The sequence below is a fragment of the Narcine bancroftii genome, chromosome 2 (assembly GCF_036971445.1).
Source record: "Narcine bancroftii isolate sNarBan1 chromosome 2, sNarBan1.hap1, whole genome shotgun sequence".
NCBI lineage: Eukaryota > Metazoa > Chordata > Chondrichthyes > Torpediniformes > Narcinidae > Narcine > Narcine bancroftii.
Window position 1 is genome coordinate 70,632,399 of NC_091470.1, and position 21,364 is coordinate 70,653,762.

Genomic DNA, 21,364 nt, shown 5'->3' on the forward strand with positions numbered 1-21,364 from the left:
TCGTAAAACAACATAATTATGAGCACAATAAGATTGAAATATGTGAAAGTGGATGATACAACTTTTTTCTTTTTTGCTTTTTGCTATTTCTTTGTTTTATGTGTTTTATTATTTATTGATTTTTGAAGGGAATTGGGGAAGGTCAGAGTTCACAACCTAAAACATGAAAGGGGGGAAAAGAAATGTCACTATGTATATATTGATGATCATCATTTGTGGATGTTGTTATTGATATGACTCATAGTGCAAGAAATAATTTTAAAAAGACAGAGTTCACAGGGATTGGTAAGGGGCAAATAAAAGGAGTAGAAAAGGGGGGAGTGGCCAGCGAGGAGCGGCGCAGTGAATGAGTTGCCCAGTGAAGGAGTGGGGACTTTGGTTCGAGGGACTTCGGTGAGCAGGGGCTAAGAAGGAGCATATTAGTAAGAAAGGAGGAAATGGAGTCAGTTGGGGTAGTTAAGTGCTCCAATTGTGGGATGTGGGAAGTCAGAGACTGCACAGTTGTTCCTGATGACTACACCTGCAAAAGGTGCATCCAATTGCATATAATGAGTGACCGTGTTAGGGAGCTTGAGCTGCAATTGGATGAACTGAGGATCATAAGGGAAGCAGAGGCAGTGATAGAGAGGAGTTACAGGGAGACAGTCACCCCTAGAAGGCAGGAGTCAGGGAATTGGGTGACTGTGAGGAAAGGAGGGAGAGCACCAGTGCAGAGTACCCCTGTGGAAGTGCCCCTCAGCAACATGTATTCGGCTTTGGATACTGTTGGGGGGAACAGCCTATCAGGGATGAGTCGTGGGGGTCAGGTATCTGGCACAGGGGCTGCCCCTGAGGTTCAGAAGGGAAAGAAGGATAAGAATAGGATTCTTGTAGTTGGGGACTCATTAGTCAGAGGGACAGATAGGAGATTTGTGGGAAGAGATAGGGGATCCAGGTTGGTATGTTGCCTCCCTGGTGCCACGGTCAGGGATATCTCTGATCGAGTACATAGCATTCTGCAAGGGGAAGGAGAACAGCCAGAAGTCGTGGTCCATGTGGGGACCAATGACTTAGTTAGAAGTGGGGATGAGGTCCTGAAACAGGATTATGTAGAATTAGGTACGAAGTTAAAAAACAGGACCTCCAAGGTAGTAATCTCTGGATTGCTGCCCGTGCCACGAGCTAGTGAGGGTAGAAATAGGAGGATGTGGAGGATGAATGCGTGGCTAAAGAGATGGTGCAGGAGGCAAGGGATAAGATTTCTGGATCATTGGGATCTCTTCTGGGGAAGGTCGGACCTGTACAAGAGGGACGGACTCCACTTGAACTGGAGGGGGACCAATGTGCTGGCAAGTAGATTTGCTAGAGCTGTGGGGATAGGTTTAAACTAGTTTGGCAGGGAGGTGGGGAACAGAGGGTGAGAGCAGTGTCCAGGGAGTATGGCCACCTAGCTAGGAATAAAAAAGATAAGAAAGGTAGGATGGAGATTAGGGTAGAATGTAAAAAAGAGAATATATGTGAGGGTCATTCTCTGAGATGCATATATTTTAATGCAAGAAGCATAGTGAACAAGGTAGATGAGCTGAGAGCATGGATAGATACTTGGGGGTCACGATATAGTGGCAATTAGTGAGACCTGGCTACAGGAGGGGCAGGACTGGCAACTTAATGTTCCGGGATACATTTGTTTTAGATGTGATAGATCAGGGGGTAAAAAAGGAGGAGGAGTTGCTCTGCTTGTTAGGGAGGACATTACTGCCGTGAGGTGGCAGGATGGTATGGAGGGATCGACCAGTGAGGCTGTTTGGGTGGAATTGAGGGGTGGAGGAGGCAAGAGGGTGCTAATAGGGGTGTATTACAGACCAAATGGGCCAAGGGAATTAGAGGAACAAATTTGTAGGGAGATAACGTATATGTGTGAAAATCATAGGGTAGTGATCATGGGAAATTTTAACTTCCCACACATTGATTGGGATACCCATAGGGTTAGACGGCTGGATGGGCTGGAGTCCATTAAATGTGTTCAGGATTGTTTTCTAAATCAGTTAGTAGAAGAACCGACTCGGGATAGTGTAATACTGGATCTCCTGTTAGGGAATGAGCTAGGTCACGTAGCGGACATTAATGTTGGAGAAGCAATTGGGTCTAGTGACCATAATTCTGTTAGTTTTAGGGTAGTTTTAAGGAAGAGCAAGGAAAGGCCTAAAGCTGAGGTTCTGGATTGGAAAAGAGCAAATTTCGTAGCAATAAGAAGGGATTTGGGGAGTATTGAGTGGGACAGGATATTTTCAGCTAAGGATGTTAATGAAAAATGGAGGATATTCAAAAAAGAAATTTTGAGGGTACAGAGTAGTTATGTCCCAGTGTGGATCAAAGGAAAGGCTGGAAGTCATAGGGAGGCTTAGTTTTCGAGGAATATTGGAAATTTGGTTAGGAGAAAAAGGGAGGTGTACAAGAGGTATAAAGAGCAGGGAGCTGAGAAGTTGAAGGAGGACTACAAGGAGTGTAGAAGGAATCTTAAGAAAGAAATTAGAAAGGCCAAAAAAAGGCATGAAGAGGCTTTGGCTGACAGAGTAGAAATAAATCCAAAGGGTTTCTATAAGTACATTAAAAGTAAAAGATTAGTGAGAGATAAAATTGGACCCCTTGTAGATAGCGAGGGTAGGCTGAGTGAGAAGTCTGAGGAAATGGGGGAAATTTTGAATGATTTCTTTGCCTCGGTATTCACTAGGGAAAAAAATGTTGAACCATTTGAAGTAAAGAAAAATAGTGGGGAGGTCATGAAGCATATAAGGATAACCGAGGAGGTAGTGATGGCTGTGTTAAAAAAGATAAAGGTGGATAAATCTCCCAGACCGGACAAAATATTCCCTAGGACACTCAGGGAGGCTAGTGGACAGTTAGTGGGGCCATTAACAGAGATATTTAGGATATCACTGGCCACGGGGGTGGTACCAAAGGATTAAAGGGTGGTGCATGTGGTTCCTCTGTTTAAGAAAGGGTCCAAATGCAAATCTGGGAATTATAGGCCTGTAAGTCTGACGTCTGTGGTGGGCAAGTTGATGGAAAGTGTTCTGAGGGATGCTATTTACAAATTTTTGGATGTACAAGGATTGATAGGGAGTAATCAGCATGGTTTTGTCAGGGGTAGATCATGCTTGAAAAACCTGATTGAGTTCTTCGAGGGGGTTACAAAAAAGGTTGATGAAGGGAAAGCTGTGGATGTTGTCTATTTAGACTTTAGTAAAGCTTTTGACAAAGTTCCCCACAGGAGGTTAGGAAAAAAGGTGGAGGCATTAGGTATAAATAAGGAGGTAGTGAAATGGATTCAGCAGTGGTTGGATGGAAGGTGTCAGAGAGTAGTGGTAGACAATTGTTAGTCCAAGTGGAGGCCGGTGACTAGTGGAGTTCCTCAGGGTTCGGTCCTGGGTCCACTATTATTTGTTATATATATTAACGATCTGGATGTAGGGGTAGAGAATTGGATAAGCAAGTTTGCGGATGACACAAAGATTGGTGGTGTTGTGGACAGTGAGGTAGATTACCGTAGATTAAAAGGTGATTTAGGAAGGCTGGAGGTGTGGGCTGAGAAATGATTGATGGAATTTAATACAGATAAATGTGAGGTGCTGCATTTTGGAAAGGCAAATTTAAATAGGTCATATACATTGAACGGTAGACAATTGAGGAGTGCAGAGCAACAAAGGGATTTAGGAGTTATGGTAAATTATACCCTCAAGGCTGATACTCAGGTAGATGGTGTGGTGAAGAAGGCATTTGGAATGTTGGCCTTCATAAATCGGAGTATTGAATTCAAGAGTAGGGAGGTTATGATGAAATTGTACAAGGCATTGGTGAGGCCAAATTTGGAGTACTGTGTACAATTTTGGACACCAAATTATAGGAAAGATATAAACAAAATAAAGAGAGTGCAGAGAAGGTTCACGAGAATGTTGACAGGATTTCAGGGTCTGAGTTCCAGGGAAAGGTTGTGCAGACTGGGGCTTTTTTCTCTGGAGCGTAGAAGATTGAGAGGGGACTTGACAGAGGTGTTTAAGATTTTAAAAGGGACAGACAGAGTAAATGTGGATAGGCTTTTTCATTTAAGAAAGGGGGAGATTCAAACTAGAGGACATGGTTTAAGATTGAAGGGGGAAAATTATAAGGGGAACATGAGGGGAAATTTCTTTACGCAGAGGGTAGTGGGGATGTGGAATGAGCTTCCGGCAGACGTGGTCGAGGCGGGATCATTGGTTACATTTAAGGAAAGACTGGATCGTTACATGGATAGGAGGGGACTAGAGGGGTATGGACCGGGTGCTGGTCAGTGGGACTAGGAGGGTGGGGATTTGCTACGGCATGGACTAGTAGGGCCGAACTGGCCTGTTCTGTGCTGTAAGTAGTTATATGGTTATATATGGATTGATCAGAAATGAAGGACCAGCAGGGATTGGGCCTTGATGGATTGGTGAGTGGGATAGCATAGAATGGATGGTTTAGCAGATTGTGAGGGACAGCATTATTGAGGAGCTGAGATTTGATGAAGGTGATGCTGGAGATGTCTAACAGGGAAGGTACCATTAATGGAGAAAAAAAGAGGCAAAGATTACCTTTGTGATGAAGAATTGTGCAATAGGGAGAGTGGGCATAAAGCATACGACAAAGGGGATTTATCTAAAGAGATAAATGACATTGTTGTTGTCAATCATTTGAATGATTAAATCGAACATTGTAATATCATTTCTGATAAAGCTTGGAAAAAAAAATCTCAGGTAAACACCTTTGGACAACCTAATACAGAAGCTCAATCTTCCTTGATGTTAATGGACAGCTCTAAAGTGTACCCATACACAGCATAAGAGATGTGGATCACAAATAATTTTTAAATTTAAATTTAGACATACAGCTAGTAATAGGCCATTAACCTACATCCCCTGTACGTTTTGAAAGGTGAAAAGAAACTGGAGCCCCAGAGAAAACCCATGCAGACTTCGAGAGAATGTACAAACTCCAGCATGGGATTCAAACCCCAATCCAGTCCAGATCGCTGGTGCTGTAAAGGTGTTGTGCTAACTGCCACCCTGGGAAAATTAAAAATTCTCCATTGTGCAACTGTTGTAGTAGAACTGTTTATTTCAGTGCTTCCCTTACTAACGGATTACTTACAGTGGCATGAGAGTGGAAAAAAAAGGTTGACAACCACTGCCATAGAATTTCAGGAAAGCTACTAGCATGAGTTGATCATTTGCTGACCGGCAAGAAACAGAAAGTGGGAATAAAGGGATCCTATTCTGGTTGACTGACTACCAGGGGTCAGTGTTGCGGCCACTTTTTACATTGCATGATTTGGATTGCAAAATAAATGGTTTTGTGATTACGTTTGCAGATGATTCAAAGATAGGTGGAGGGGCAGGTAGTAAGGAAGAAACGGAGAGGCTGCACAAAAGACAGATAGATTAGGAGAATGGTCAAGGAAGAGGCAAATGAAATTAAAAATTTTGAAAAGTGAACTATCATGTACTTTGGTAGAAGGAATGAAAGGGCAGACTATTATATGGATGGGGAGAAAATTCAAAATGTGGAGGTGCAGAGAGACTTGGGAGTCCTCGTGCAGGATTCCCTAAATGCTAACCTGCAGGTTGAGTTGTTGGCCAAGGTGAATGTAGTGATGGCATTCACATCTGGCGAAACAGGATATAAGAGCAGGGATGTGATGTTGAGGCTTTATAAGGCACTGGTGAAGCTCCACTTGGTTTTAGGCTCTTTATTTAAGAAAGGATGTGCTGGGATTGGAAAAGGTTCAGAAAAGATTTACAAGAATGATTCCTGGAATTAAGCGATAAGCATATGAGGAATATTTGATGATTCTTGGATTATACTCCTTGGGAGTTCCCAATATGAGGGGCACCTCATAGAAGCATTTAGAATGTTGAAAGGTCTGGTCAGAGTAGATGTGGAAAAGTTGTTTCTCCTGGTCAAGGAATCAAGGTCAAGAGGGCACAACTTCAGGATTTGAAGGGAACCCATTTAAAACAGAGTTGCAGAGGAATTTATTTTGCCAGAGTGGTGAACCTCTGGAATTTGCTGCCATGGGTGGCTGTGGAGGCCAGGTCATTGGTAGGTATCTGAATGGAGTATCAAACGTTATTGGGAGAAGGCAGGGAGTGGAGCTGAGTGGGAGAATGGATCAGCTTATGGTGGAATGGCAGAGTGGTCTCAACAGGCTGAATCTCCTACTTGGTGTTATATAAAAGACTGTTTGTTGGAGTCTTTCACAGGTGTATGTGCTGCGCTTCAGATGGACTGTTACATTATAAATCAATCCACTTGTTCAGGTAAATGTAAAAGAAATTGAGACAATACAAAAAGTTGAAATGAAGTTCTACTGATCAACATTTATCCACATAAACAACACATGCTATCTATTTATAAGATGGGGTAGATAACTTGGAGTTTTTAGAATCCAGCAATGAGGGAATAAAAGTTCATTACTAGGAAAATTGATTTTGAGGAAAACCTGTACGTCATTTCAAAGCAAATAGTAAGAGTATTTTTGAGTGTGCAAATAGGATAAAGATGGCTAAGATAAGAGTCCAGACCAGTGAACAAATAGGCCGCTCTGCCCATTCCCATCCATGCTGACATGTGGGAACCAAACCAAGGACAACCAGAGACTACTTTCTTAGATGCCTGAGGAAATTCGGCATGTCCCAAGGTCTCTTCCCAGATTTTTACAGATCCACCATAGATAGTATCCTGTCCAGGTACAACATTTCCCTGTATGGGAAATGCTCTGCTCAAGAATGCAAGAAACTGCTGAATAGAGTAAATGCAATTCAGGGCAATCGACTATTGATTGTACATTAATCCTCCTGAAGACCTCACAGTTTGTGGTATATATCCTAACTCCATTCATACTGTTAAAATGCATCACATCACCTCCATGTGCCATTTATTGAGTTGAATTGTTTAATTGTTTACTAAGATACTTTCAAAATCTTTGTTTTGTGTGTTATTCAAGCATGTCAACTATACTTAATTATAACAGGTAATCAAATGATAAAACAAAAGGGCAGAGTATAGAGTTACAGAAAAGTTCAGTTAAAAGTGCAAGAGCAGCATCATTTTACTAATGAGATATCTATTCTGGAGTCAAATGACAATGGTGAAAAAAAAAACTGTCCATGAATCTGGTTATATATGTTTTCAAACTCATGCATCTTCTGCCCAATAGGAGGGGGATAGTGTGTGACTGGAGTGGGATGAGGATTTTAATATGTTGACTGCTTTCACAAAACAGCAGGAAGAGTAGATGAAATTGTTGGAGAGGAAGGAACAGCCCATTTCACTAATCTGCCAATCTTCATGTTACCTGCAAATTTACAGACCATGTCTCTTCCATCCAAATCCAAATCATCCACAGCAAAGTTCCAGCACTGATCCCTGAGGAACACCACATCTAACCAGTATGCAATCATGAAAACAACCCTCACCAACTTCATTGCTAAGTTTATGTTGGATCAAGTTTGCCAAATTGCCCTAGATCCCACACACTGGTCTTTGGGGTCTGTCTCAAATGTGGAGTCTTGTCAAAAGCCTCATTGAATTGCATGAAAACTAGATTCAACTGGTTACCTCTTCAAAAACTCTGACAAGATTTGCCCTTGAAAAAGTTGTGTCATCACTCTAAGACTTGACCTTGTCATTTGAAGTGATCATTAATCCTGTCACGCAGCATTTTCTCCAGTAACTGGCAGATGTAATTGTGGTGATATGTAATTACACCACTAGGTCACCATGTATATACACCTTGTATATAAAGCAGTCCAGAGCTACAGTCTAGCCTTCCAGGTTCGTCTTGCAGAGAGACAAGACCTCTTAGTGTACATATTAATTTATTAAAGCTGTCTTATACTCGCACTGCTGGTGTGGTTATTGTCAGTACAGTACTGATGACTTTTCCCTGCATACTTCTTAAGAAGGAGGAATCACGTTTGCTCTTCAGTCAACAGATACCTGCCAGCAAGGATTAAAGCATCCCAGTTAAAGCTCCAATGATTTCTTCCCTTGTCTCCATGCTGTCCTGGGGATTTACACAACTTTAAACCTGCTGACGCACCAAACACTTCCTCTCTATTGAGATTTGCATTTAGACCTTCACCTTCCCCTTTGCTAAATTCTCCGATTATAAAGTCAATTTCTTTGATGAATTCTATCAAAACCATTAATTTAGGATCTCTCTTGAATCTTTCGCCTCCATACACAGATTGCCTTTGTCTCCAATAACCCAAACTTTCTCCCTAGTTATTCTTTTACTCTTGATATACAGATAAAATGCCTTCATACAAGCCTTAATCCTATCTGCAATATTTTGTGACCCCTCTTCCAAATTTCTTTTTAAGCACCTCCCTTTAAGAAGGAATATGGTATGCTGGCCTCCAATAATCAGGAGATTGAGTTCAAGAGGCACAAGGTAATGTTGAAGCTCTATAAAACTGGTTAGACAACACTTATTGTGTTCAGTCCTTGTTGCCTCATTACAGGAAGGATGTGAAAGCTTTGGTGAGGGTGCAGCGGAGATTTACCAGGGAGCTGTCTGGATTGGAGAACATGTCTTATGATGAAAGGTTGATAGAACTGGGCTTTTCTCTTTGGAGCAATGAAAGATGAGAGGTGGCTTAATAGAAATGTGTAAGATTATGACAGGCACCTTTTCCCAGGGCAGCATGACAATACCAGAGGACATTTATTTAAGGTGTGGGAAGGAAAGTTTTAGGGAGATGTCAGAGGTGTGTTTTTTCACACAGAGTGGTGGATGCCTGAAAAGCACTGCTTGGGGCAGTGGTGAAGGCTGATCCAATAAAGATGCTTAAAAGTCTCTTGGATATGCACATGAATGTAAGAAAAATGGAGGGATAAAGCCTATGAGGGAAGGAAGCATTAGATTGACCCTGGAGTAGGTTTATATTCATCAGCACAAAATCATGGGCAAAAGAACCGGTACAGTACTGAACTGTCTTATGTTCATGAGGTGATGTCGTGCACTTTGATTAGAAGAAGCAAAAGGTAGATTATTAGCTAAATGGAGAATATACTGCATGTGAGTGAAGTTTGTAGGGATCTAGGCATTCATCTTCATGAATCACAAAGTTAGCACACAGGTCATTATGAATACAGAGTATGTTGGATTTAATTGCAAAGCAGTTGTAATTTAAGAATGGGGGGGGTGTAATTATGGTGGTGCAGGGTGGCCTCCTAGATCCTGTGCATAGTTTTGGTCCCCTTACCTAAAGAAGGACATGGTAGTATTGGAGGCAGTCCAAAGGAGGGTCTAGGATATTTTGGCCCTCATAATTGGCACCCACAACTTGATGCCGGACATTTTGGCGGCCAGAGTTTGGTGCTGGACATATTGGTCTCCCCACCCCACTCACCGACTGCTGGCCGACAGTCCTGCCACATTACCTGAACCTCCTACATTGAAGAAACCCCCTTCCCTGTAAACAAAAGCTTTTTGTAGCTTATAGCGATATATTTAAATTATTAAAAACAGTTGGGAAGCAATAAAAAACAAGGGCTTTTGGAAAATTATAACAATATATTTATTGTAAGTTTAATTACATATAATGGAATATATAATTAACAGAATTTAAAATTATTAAAAAATTTAAAGTACTCATTAAAAACAACCCTGTTGTAAAAATTTGGGTTGTATAGTAAGTCATTATTTATCACTCTATTAGCACTTTATTTGTATTATAGGTAATCATTTGAATAATATATAACAATATATCCCAAAATGTTGGCTGGGGGAGGGAGTTCCAAAATGCTGGGATTTCTGAAATGCCTGGGTTCAGGCAGTGCTGCAACACCACAGGGAGCTGGGCCAGCACCAAACTGTGAGTGCCAAAATGTCCAAAGTGCTACAAAAGTTTATTTTTAAAATTAGCAAAATGTCCAGCACCAAAATATCATACCTAACAGATCAGAATAAAATCTGTCACATTTAATATAAACCATTGAGTTCAAAAACACCTAAACATAAATATTTTCACAAATTAAAACTTAAACATTTATGTTGCTTAATATTATGTGGTGCCTCCTGATGAAAAGAATGACAATCATTAACCCAATCTTTTTTAATATATTCATTAAATTCACCTGGAGTGGACTTTTAACGGTCTCACTTTTAAATAACAATGAGTTTTGGACAATTGCCTTTTAACAAGAGTGCATGCTCCTTTTTAAACACCAGGTGACAGTAAAGTCTAGGACAGTGGAAACTTCAGGAATGGACTTCATTATGGAATATTAAACACTGGCATTTCAGAAAATGGACATTCTTTTCTTTACATTCTTATTCAGCTCCAATATACTTATGCACTAGAGTGCATTCTACACCTACGCATGAATGTCTTTTATGCTCAATTCAACAACAAACATGTGGTGAACTGGTGTACACTCATTTATCTGACTCCTCCAAAGTCCCACTCAACCGACATCACTGATCCTGACTGTGCAGGATATGACTTACAGGAATTCTAAACTCTATCATGCCACAGCTCTGTGCACCAGTGCTGTTGGGGTTGGACTTCCAGTGTCACCTCAAGAGTGTCACAATGCAATACGACGACCCTCTCCCCGCACCCCCTCATGGTCAGTAACCCGCAATTCATCAGCCCGCTGTGCCCCTCCCCCACCGGTTCAACCAACACACGGTCTCCCCCACCACTGTTCGGAAACCTCACCCCCAACTGTAAGCCAGTCACTACAAAAAGCAGGTGATACAGTGAAGGGGACAAGGCGTTTATTAAAGCAGAGGTCAAACGACTCATGAATGATGGGATCATTGAGCCCAGTACCAGCCCGTGAAGAGCTCAAGTAGTAGTGGTCAAGGGTGGGGGTAAGCACAGAATAATGATTGATTATAGCCAGACTATTAACCGCTATACACATCTGGATGCATATCCCCTTCCTCACATTGCAGACATGGTCAATCAAATTGCCTAATATTGTATCTTTTCCACGATTGACCTGAAATCCACCTATCATCAGCTCCCCATCCATTCAGAGGACCACCATTATACAGCCTTTGAGGCAGATGGCTGCCTCTACCATTTCCTCAGGGTCCCCTTCGGTGTTACCAACGGTGTCTCCATTTTCCTGCAGGAGATGAATTGGATGGTGCATCAAAATGACCTGTGTGCCACTTTCCCCTGCCTGGATAATGTCACGATCTGTAGGCATGACCTGCAAGATCATGAGGCCAATCTCCACAATAGCCAATCACCTAAACCTCACCTACAAATCCTAGCCATTTGGAGAATGGGGTTATTGAGCCCAACCCCGACTGCATGCACCCACTGCTAGAACTCCCGTCCCCCACAGCCTCAAGTCCCCGTTATGCCCAGTGGGTGCCTAATTATGCAGACAAAGCCTGCCCACTCATCAAGTCCACATCCTTCAGCCTGATAAGAGAGGCACGTGCAGTCTTCAGTCGGATAAAAGAGGACATCACTAAATCCACAACATATTCAGTGGACGAATCTGCCCCATTTCAGGTCAAAGGCGATTCATACGACTTTGCCCTGGCTGCCACCTTGAACCAGGCAGGGTGGCCCATGGCCTTCTTCTCTCAAACCCTCCAGGTCCATGAACTCTGACATTTCCCCATCGAAAAGGAGGCTCAGGCAATAGATGAGGTGGTGTGGCACTGGAGGCACTACCTGGCTGGCAGACGTTTTACCCTGATCACAGACCAACAGGTCGTGGCATTCATGTTTAACAGCAAACAGCAGGGTAAGATAAAGAATTATAAAATATTGAGCTGGAGGATTGAACTCTCCACCTACAACTATGATTTTCTGTATCAGCCAGGGATGCTCAACGAGCTCCCAGATGCCCTATCCCAAGGGACGTGCCATTGCCCAGATAGACCGCCTCAAGACCCTCCACAACGACCTCTGCTACCCCCGTGTCACGAGATTTTTCCACTTCATGAAACCTCGTAATCTGCCATACTCCATTGAAGATGTCAGAGACATGACCAGAGACTGCCAGGTCTCCCCTCCACCAACCACAACGTGTATTTTATCATGGTCATCGATGAGTATTCACGCTTCCCCTTTGCCATCCCCTGCCCGGACATGACCACCACCATGGTCATCAGGGCACTGCGCAACTTGTTCATCCCATTCAGGTACCCGTCATATGCCCACAGTGACTGGGAGTCCTCGTTCATGAGCAATAAGCTGAGCCAATACCTGCTGGCCAGAGGTATCGCCACCAGCAGGACCACTAGTTATAACCCCAAAGAGAACAGCTAGGTAGAGAGAGAGAGAGAGAGAGAGAGAATGCCACCACGTGCAAGGCCATCCTCCTTGCCCTTAAGTCCAGGGGCTGCCTGTCTCTCATTGGCAGGAGGTCCTTCCTGAAGTACTCCACGCAATCAGGTCACTGCTATGTACTGCCACCAATGCTATCCCTCACAAACTAATTTTCTTCTTCACCAGGAAGTCCACACCAGGAAGTCCACACCAGGGATCACCCTTCCATCCTGGTTGACGTCCCCAGGGCTGGTCCTGCTATGGAAATACATGAGGGGGCATAAAATCAACCCACTGGTCGAAAGGGTCCAGCTCCTTCATGCAAACCTCCAATACACATATGTGGCCTTCCCGGATGGCCGTGAGACAACTGTTTCCATCTGAGACCTTATTCATGTGGGGCCACGCAAGGACCCTACCCACCAAACTGCACCCTCCCCTCCCATTGACACACACTACATACCATGGCACCCTAGCCCTGCCCCAGTCACTCCAGTTGACTCGCCTTGCTCCCAGCAGGTCAACACAGCACTGGAGGTCCCAGATGAAATAACGGCCCAAAGCAACTGACTCTCCACTGGTCACAACAGAAGACCAGGTCATCAGACAAATTTAACCTTTAACACCTTTCTAAGACTTTGCGCCCCACGTCACCCCTCCAGACAAAAGGGATGAATGTGGTGGACAGCTGTATACTCATTAATCTGGCTCTGGCCCATCCTGTGACTCCTCTCCCTTAACCCTGTATAAAGGTTCTTCCCCAGAAAGCATGGGTCACAGCACAGGATGACCTTCAAGTTTGTTGTAAATAAAAGCCTATAGTTCCGTAACTCCAGTCTTTTGAGTTATTGATAGAATATCAAAACAAGGAAGAACCACCACTGCGCACCCCCATGTCTCCTGATGATCCTCTCCTGTCCATATCCATGGATGACGTGCCGCCTGCCTTCAGAAGAGGGAATCAGAAGGAAGCATCTGGTCTGGACAGAGTACCCAGTGAGCATTAAAAACCTGAGCCGTCCAATTTACAAACATATTCACATAACTTCAACATCCTCACCTGTGCCCATTTGTTTCAAACAGACATCGATTATACCAATGCTGAAGAATAGTGTGGTAACCTGCTCAAATGTCTATCGACTGTGGCCCATGCATCAACAGTGATGAAGTGTTTTGAAAGGCTGGTGTTGAAGAATGTCAGCTCTTGTCTGAGTGGCAACGTGGAAACGTTCCAATTTGCCTACAGTAGAAACAGGTCTATGGCGGATGCCATCTCACTGCTCTTCACGAAGCCCTGGAACACCTGGACAGCAAAGATACATATATAAGGATGCTCATTATTGACTACAGTTCAGCATTCAACACCATCATCCTCTCAAAATTGATCAACAAACTCCAAGACCTGGGACTCAACACTCCACTGTGTAATTAGATCTTGGATTTCCTCACTTCTGACTACAATCTGTGACGATTGGTAAGAACATCTCCACAATATTATCAGTACCAGAGCACCACAGGGCTGCGTTCTTAGCCTACTGTTCTATTCGCTATAAATCTATGACTGTGTGGCTTGGCACTACAATAAGAACACCTTTTACAAAGTTGCTGGTGAAGTCAGCATATAGGAGGGAGATTGAAAACTTGGTTGAATGGTGCACCAACAACAACCTCATACTGAATGTCACCAAAACTATGGAGCTGATTGTTGACTGCAGGTAGGGAAAACCAGAAGTATACAATCTAGCCATCATTGGGGGATCAGAGGTGGAGAGGGTGAGCAAATTTAAGTTCTTGGGAGTCACTGACTTTGATTCAATGCACTAATGGTACCATGAAGAAAGCACGCCAATGCCTCTACTTCCTCAGAAGTTTGCAGAGGTTTGGTATGACATCAGAAACCCTGACAAACCTCTACAGATGTGTGGTGGAAAGTGTCCTGACCAATTGCATCACAGTCTGGTATTGGGACACCAATACCCCTGAGCATATCACCCTGCAAAAGATAGTGGTCATAGCCCAAGACATCACAGGCAAAGTCCTCCCCACTATTGAGAACATCTACAGGGAATGCTGCCATTGGAGAGCAGCACCAATCATAAAAGATCCACATCATCCAGCACACGCTCTGTTCTCACTGCTACCATCAGGAAAGAGGTATAGGTGCCACAAGACTCACACTACCAGGTTCAGGAACAGCTGCTACCTCTCCACCATCAGACTCCTCAACAACAAACTCAATCAGGGACTCATTTAAGCACTCTTACTTCTGCCCTTTATTGATATTTTTTCTCTCTGTATTGCACAGTTTGTTGACATATCTTTATTTGTTTACACATGTACGATACATACAGATTATTTTTGCACTACCAATAAGTGGTATTTCTCCCTAGCTCACAGGGAAAAGGATCTTAGGGTTGTATACAATGTCATATATATAATCTGACAATAAATCTGAAATCTAAAGTAAAAACTAATTTTGTACTTTCTCTGCTTCAGGGTTTGCATAATTAGTTCCACCTTCACAGACAGCAAGTGTAACGTTGCCAGGAAATCAAACATCCACTGCAGCAACTTTTAATTAAAATCTTCCCACGCTACATCTCCCACTCTGTCACTGAGCAAATCACACTCACTTGTTATGTGTCAGTGTATGAGACATACACCAGTCCAAACCGTTGCTCACTTCCAAAATTTAATGCATATTTAAAACAAAAAAGGCATAAAATTCTACTTAAAAATAATTTTGCTTTCTGTTCATTGCTATTAATCTACCAAAGAGCTTCAAAATTCATATTCAAATATATAAGATCCAAAGAGGTCTTGCTTGGTTGATGTGGAGAATATGTATCCTCTTCAAGAAGAATCAACAATTGAGGGCTTTTTTAAAAAACAAATCATGGATTACTTATCTGGGACAGAGATGATGTGACATCATTTTCTTCAGAAAATTGAAAATATTGAGAGCTTGACATTTTCCTCAAAGGGTATTGGATGCAAAAGCTTTGATTATACTTGGTGGATAATATACACACACCTGCACACACACCTGCACACACACACACACACACACACACACACACACACACACACACACACACACACACACACACACACACACACACACACACACACACACACACACACACACACACACACACACACCAGAAGCACTAACTTCGACTGTGATGAAATGCTTTGAGAGGCTGGTCATGGCCAGAATTAACATGTCCCTAAGCGAAGATCTGGATCCACTGCAATTCGCCTCTCGTCACAATCACTCCACAGCAAATACAATATCGCTGGCTCTCCTCTCAGCTCTGGAACACCTCAAAAACAGCAACTCATACATACGGCTTCTCTTCATCGACTACAGTTCAGCCTTCAATACCATTATTCCTTCAGTGCTGGCCAAGAATCAACAAACTCTGGGCCTCTGCACCCCACTCTGCAACTGGACCTTGACTTGCTCATCCGAAGACCACAGTCAGTACAAATTGGAAACAATAGCCACTTTCAGGTGCTCAGATGCAGATAATGCACTGGCAGACGCAGCTGGGGGAGTGCAGCTGGGATGTTCAGGTGGCCGCGGAGAAGACGCCTTTCTGTCACCTGAACATGCTGGCTGAAGGAGAGCCACATCCGAACAAACACCAGCTCCTGTGGACTGTGGCCATAGTCATGGCTTGTTTATGGAGCATCTTGTAGCAGCACTACATGAAAATAATGGAAAAGAAATAAACTTTAATTTTCATCCATGAAACAGTTGTTGGTTTGTTTTCACGAGGACCATATCTCTGTACATTGCTCCCTATTAACGTATCCTTTACTTTTGATCAATGATAATTATGACAGAATTTCTGTGGGTTTCGGTTTATCAGGTTTAAGGACGCAAAGGTTGAGAAATGCTCATGTAGAACTCTCTCCAGAATACAAAAAATTAATATGAAAGATTAACTGCAACTAACAAGCCTTCCTCATTCTCTATAAACCGACACCAAATTGTGGCCGGCGCGGGACTACAGGGCTGGAGCTGCTGGCACGGGACGTCAGGGGCCTATAGTCCTGAGTCGGGAACCCTAGCCCCTTAGTCCCGCACTGGCCCCCTCAGCCGGAAGGCTGCAGGCAGTGGGCAGGGTAGGTGTTGGCAGCGGGAAGGGTAGGTGTCGGCAGCAGGTCAGATAGGTGTCAGCGGGTCACCAGTTGACTGTCAACAGCCCGCCCACTGCTAGGCACCTGAAAGCTGCTAGCCTCTTTCCCTTGCTGCTTTCAGGTGCCTAGGGGGAGTGCTCCGAGCTGGAGAATATACCTCCCTGAAGAGGGTTAGGTAAGTGCTCCTCAGGGCTGGGTTCTCCACTTTCAGGTGGCCTCCCAACAGCTGCATTTGGGTATTTTAGGTGGCTTTACATTAGGGTATTCTTGCCACCTGAAAGCAGCTGTCTCTCCTCACTGATTATCAACACAGACGCACCCCAAGGATGTGTGCTTAGCCCACTGTTCTACTCCTTTTACATCCATGACGGTGTGGCCAGGGACAATTCCAATACCATCTACAAGTTTGTTGATGATACCACAGTTGTTGGCAGAATCACAGACAGCAAAGAGGAAGCGTACAGGAGGGATATAGATCAGCTTGTTGAATGGTGTAACAACAACAACCTTGCACTCAACGTTATCAAAACCAATGAGGTGATTGTGGACTTCAGGAGAAAGTCAGGGGAACATGACCCAGTCCTCATCGAGGCCTCAGTAGCGGAGAGGGGCAAGAACTTCAAATTCCTGGGTATCAACGTCTTTGAGGATCTGTCCTGGAGTCTCCATGTTGAAGTAATCACAAATAAGGCTCGCCGGTAGCTATACTTTGTGAGGTGTCTGTGGAGATATGGTATGACATCAAAATCTCTCATAAACTTCCACAGGTGTACCATGGAGAGCATTCTGGCTGGTTGCATCACTGCCTGGTATGGAGGCACCAACTCTCAGAACAAGAATAAACGTGTGGTATCTACAGTGCCTTGTCTAACTCAAACAGCTCCTGACAATCAAGGACAGAAGTGGTTGTTATAGTCGACTGCAAGGAACGTATTTTAAAAGATGTCCCAGGGTGAGTTCCCCTCATTTTATTGTAAGCAAACCATCTGCTCCAACCTTTGCTCCATTCCTGAATGACATGATGTTAAAAAGGCAATATGTCAAGTAAAATAAAAGGCCTTGAGCATTGTTCTTCCTGTAGGTGCACTCAGGCAACCTATGAATTATAAGCAAGAGTAGAACTCTCAAAGCTCTCTTCCATTCACCAAGATCATCCTTTATAGAGCCAAAGAGGTTGACATCATGGAAACAGGCCCTTCATCCCAACCAATCCATGCTACTCTTTGATTCCTGTTGAAATTCTAAAATTTTCAATGAGGAACCATCACAAATCCACAACATGGAAGTGAAAGATACACATTTCAGTAAGAGCAACTCCTAACCTGGGTAAAGAGACCAGCAGGGTTACTCCTGAAGACCTACTCCCTGAATTGCAGCATGGAAGATTACCTGAGATCACAACAGAATCAAGATAAACTGGGGAAAGTGGATACAGAAATTGCAGATAGAATTTAAGTCAGACAAGTGCAAGGTGTGCCACTTTGGTAGCTTAAACCAGAGCAAGACTTATACAGTGAATGGTGCCAATGTGTTATAGAACAGAGAGACTTGGGGGTACAGGTACATAGTTCCATGAAAGTAGCAACGAGGATAGACACAGGTGGTGAAGAAGGCATTTAATCAGTTATGTTACAAGATGCTGGTGACACCACACTTGGAGTACTATGTGCAGTTCTGGCCACACAACTGGAGGAAAGATATCATTAAGCTGGTAGGGATGCAAAAAAGATTCACAAGTATGTTACTGGGATTCAAGGGCTTGAATTATGATGAGAGGCTGGATAGGTTGGGACTTTTTTCTGTGGAACATTGGAGCTTGGGGGGGGGAACCTTATGGAGGTTTATAAAATCATAGATAAGGTTGTATTTTTCTTAGGGTAGGGGAATCTAAAACTAGATTTAAGGTAAGAGGGAAAAGATTTAAAAGGGAACTGAGTGGTACCTTCTTCAAGGAGAGGGTCAAGGCTTATATGGAACGAGCTGCCAGAAGAAGTGGTAGAGGCAGGTATAGGAAAGGTTTAGAGGGATAGGGAACAGAAAACAGGCAAATGGAACTAACTTTAGTAAACAATTTGGATGGCATGGACATACTGGCCCTTAAGGTCTGCTTCCATGCTTTAAAATTCTACCACTCTATTTAATTGGCTTTATATGTCCTGTAACGTAAGATACAGGTTCCTGCCCTTGATAATTACCTGGTGATCATAGATTAGTTGGAGAAATACATCCCCTGTCCAAGAGATTATATAATTTACTTGCGCATTGGTCACAACAGTGGTTGATCTCGAGGGAACTTGAAATAGTTTGGCATTGCGTTGGCAGTGATCTAATTTGTGCATCTGATCCCTCAGAAAAAGGTAAAATATTCAAAAGATTATCATTTGTTGAAATGAAGATCAGAAAATAACAACTTTTCATTTTCTGCTTGAGATAAGGAATTCTTATTCATGGAAAGCTAGTGTCCTTACATCTCAGTTATTTCTATTGTCCAGAAATACTGTTCCAATTGACATAAAATGTAGAGATGAATGCAATATGATTCTCATTAGCCAGCTTTCACGTTCAACACATTTGTTATTTCTCTGCCAGCTCTCATCACATCAATGTTGGAAACTAATGCTAAATTCAAACAAAATTGAATATTTTTCACTATAAGTCCACCATATTCAATTTCCCAGCACAAGCCAGATACACTGAGATAGCTTTCTGCCAGTTATATGCTAATAGCTAAAGCTGTGGGCTTGTGAGTAATTCTCACAGTATATTTGACACATTTCTCTTTGCAACTCCCACACAGATTGGCTACCACATCCTACCATCTGCTCTTATACTTTTTTTTCCAATCATTACCTTTCTTCTCTGATAATTTATTGGTTTACGCACAAGCATGTATCTCACATACGCATGCAGCTATATTTTTGTAAGCCATGCACAGACGTCATAACCAAGGGAGGATTACACACCTCACAAAGTATAGCTACCGGCGAGCCTTATTTGTGATTACTTCAACATGGAGACTCCAGGACATATTCATTGGGTATTTTTAAATCGTATTCCATCTCACATCAACACTAGTGTCATTTGCTGCTCAGCAAGATCTTAAATTCTTCACTAACTTCTCTAGCAATTAGTCACATTTGAATTTAAATGGCAAACAATAATAAATTAAAATCTGCTCAAATAAATTCCATCCCCAGGGAGGGTTTTTAAAAAAAAAATAATGATCTCGAATCACAATTTCATCCAAAGTTCAATGTTTTACTGTTTAAACCATTGCAGGGGAAAAAAAAGCTCACCCTGTGTCCATCAATTTATTTTCACTAAGTCAGAAATTATTTGGTATTTTAACTAACCTCAACAATAACTTTCCACCTTGGTGCCAGGGAAAAACGAAAGTTGGAATTGTGAATAAGACCATATCTTGAAAATTCTTGTTTATTTTTGCAAGTTAACATATATTATGGACTGACAATTATTGTCAAAGCTTATTGTATAGGAATGTGATATTAAATATTCCTACAAGATTGCTATAATAAAGATGAATAAGATTTATTTTCTGGTTGGGACTTCTGTGACAAATCTTCCTCTGATCATGAATCTATTGACAGAACTTCAACAAAGGGATTAATCTGCATTTAGCATTAGGCATGTATGGTTTGATTTAAATTGGCACCCTAATTTGACATAGTAATGCGTTTAATAGCATAATCTATAAAGTTCAAAGATTTGTGTTGTGTCTCGTTTTTTGATCATTTAATTTTGCCTTCCTTTGTTGGTTGTTCTCTAATTAATCTCATGTTGCAGCATGTCAGAGGAACTTGCCAGAGAACCTGATTTTCACCCTCATACACGGCCATGTGGAATTGCATAGATTAATATTTTGATTGCCACTCTAACTCATGTACTCATTTCATCTGGGGAAATATCTTGCCATAGTTCAGAATTTCACAATCTACAAGAACCAAATCAGCATTGCGTGGAAGTCTCTGGAAATACTGGTATGTATAATCGTAGAAACCAAGGAGCGAAATGAGTCAGACATCTAGCCTTTCAAAATTGCTCTGCCCTTTGATATTGCATAATAAAGATGGCGTTACTGCTGTAGCGGTATCGCTGCCATTGGTGCGGACCCGCAGGGAGCGAGAGAGCAGAGATGCAGCGCTCCCGCAGAGTCCAGCTGCCTAGTTAACTGCTGTCAGCTCCATACGGGCTTTAAACAGCCTGTTGAGGGAGCCGACAGTGGTTTTATTTGAAATCCCGCATCCATGGGTCTACACACAAGATGGCGGCGCCTATTAATCAGCAGCAGACACAAGGGGCTTCAGACTCTGGGAAAGTGGAGGACTGGCGCAGGGCACCTGAAGACAGGAAGATTGCGCCCATCCCCCCATCTGAGAAGGAGAAGTGGAGAAGGCGACCCGCAAGGATGGTGACCACAGCTGTGGGCTGCTGGAGACTGCTCTTGAGAACTCACACCAGGCTGCAGATTGCTGGAGACTAGCTTGAACTGGCTGGAGGGGTACCAGGTATTAGAACCAGGATGCGAGGAGGTGCCAGGGGCGCTGAAGGGTTCCTGAAAGTATCAGAGTTTCAGATCTGGAGCTCGGGTTGCCAACGGTTTGAACTGGACTCTCTGTGGCTGAGGAAGCACCGGAGGTGAATCTACAGACACTTGGTGACTCTGGAGGTTCTTTCTTTTGCTTCGCTCTCTCTCTGACTGCGTCTGATTGTTAGAGGTGCTAAGGCAATTCCTGCCAGTGGCAAATCTGTCTGTTTTTCATCAGGCAAAAGAAATTTCATGTAATATGACACTTTAATTATTATGATAATAAATTGAATCTTGATCTTGGTAAAGTTGTCTTATATCAATAGCATGTTCTCATTTAGCAAACAATGAGCTGCTGGAGGAA

At 42.9% G+C, this 21,364-nt stretch overlaps 1 long non-coding RNA gene across 2 annotated transcripts in view; it reads right to left on the bottom strand.

The window, feature by feature from the left end:
- Window positions 1-12,788: 12,788 nt before the first annotated feature.
- The window catches only part of LOC138752371 (uncharacterized), a 50,378-nt gene continuing 41,802 nt past the window's right edge, over window positions 12,789-21,364 (bottom strand). For both annotated transcript variants that reach the window (XR_011350568.1, XR_011350569.1), the window contains exon 3: window positions 12,789-13,608. This is a non-coding gene — a long non-coding RNA (uncharacterized lncRNA). The remainder of the gene's footprint in view (window positions 13,609-21,364) is intronic.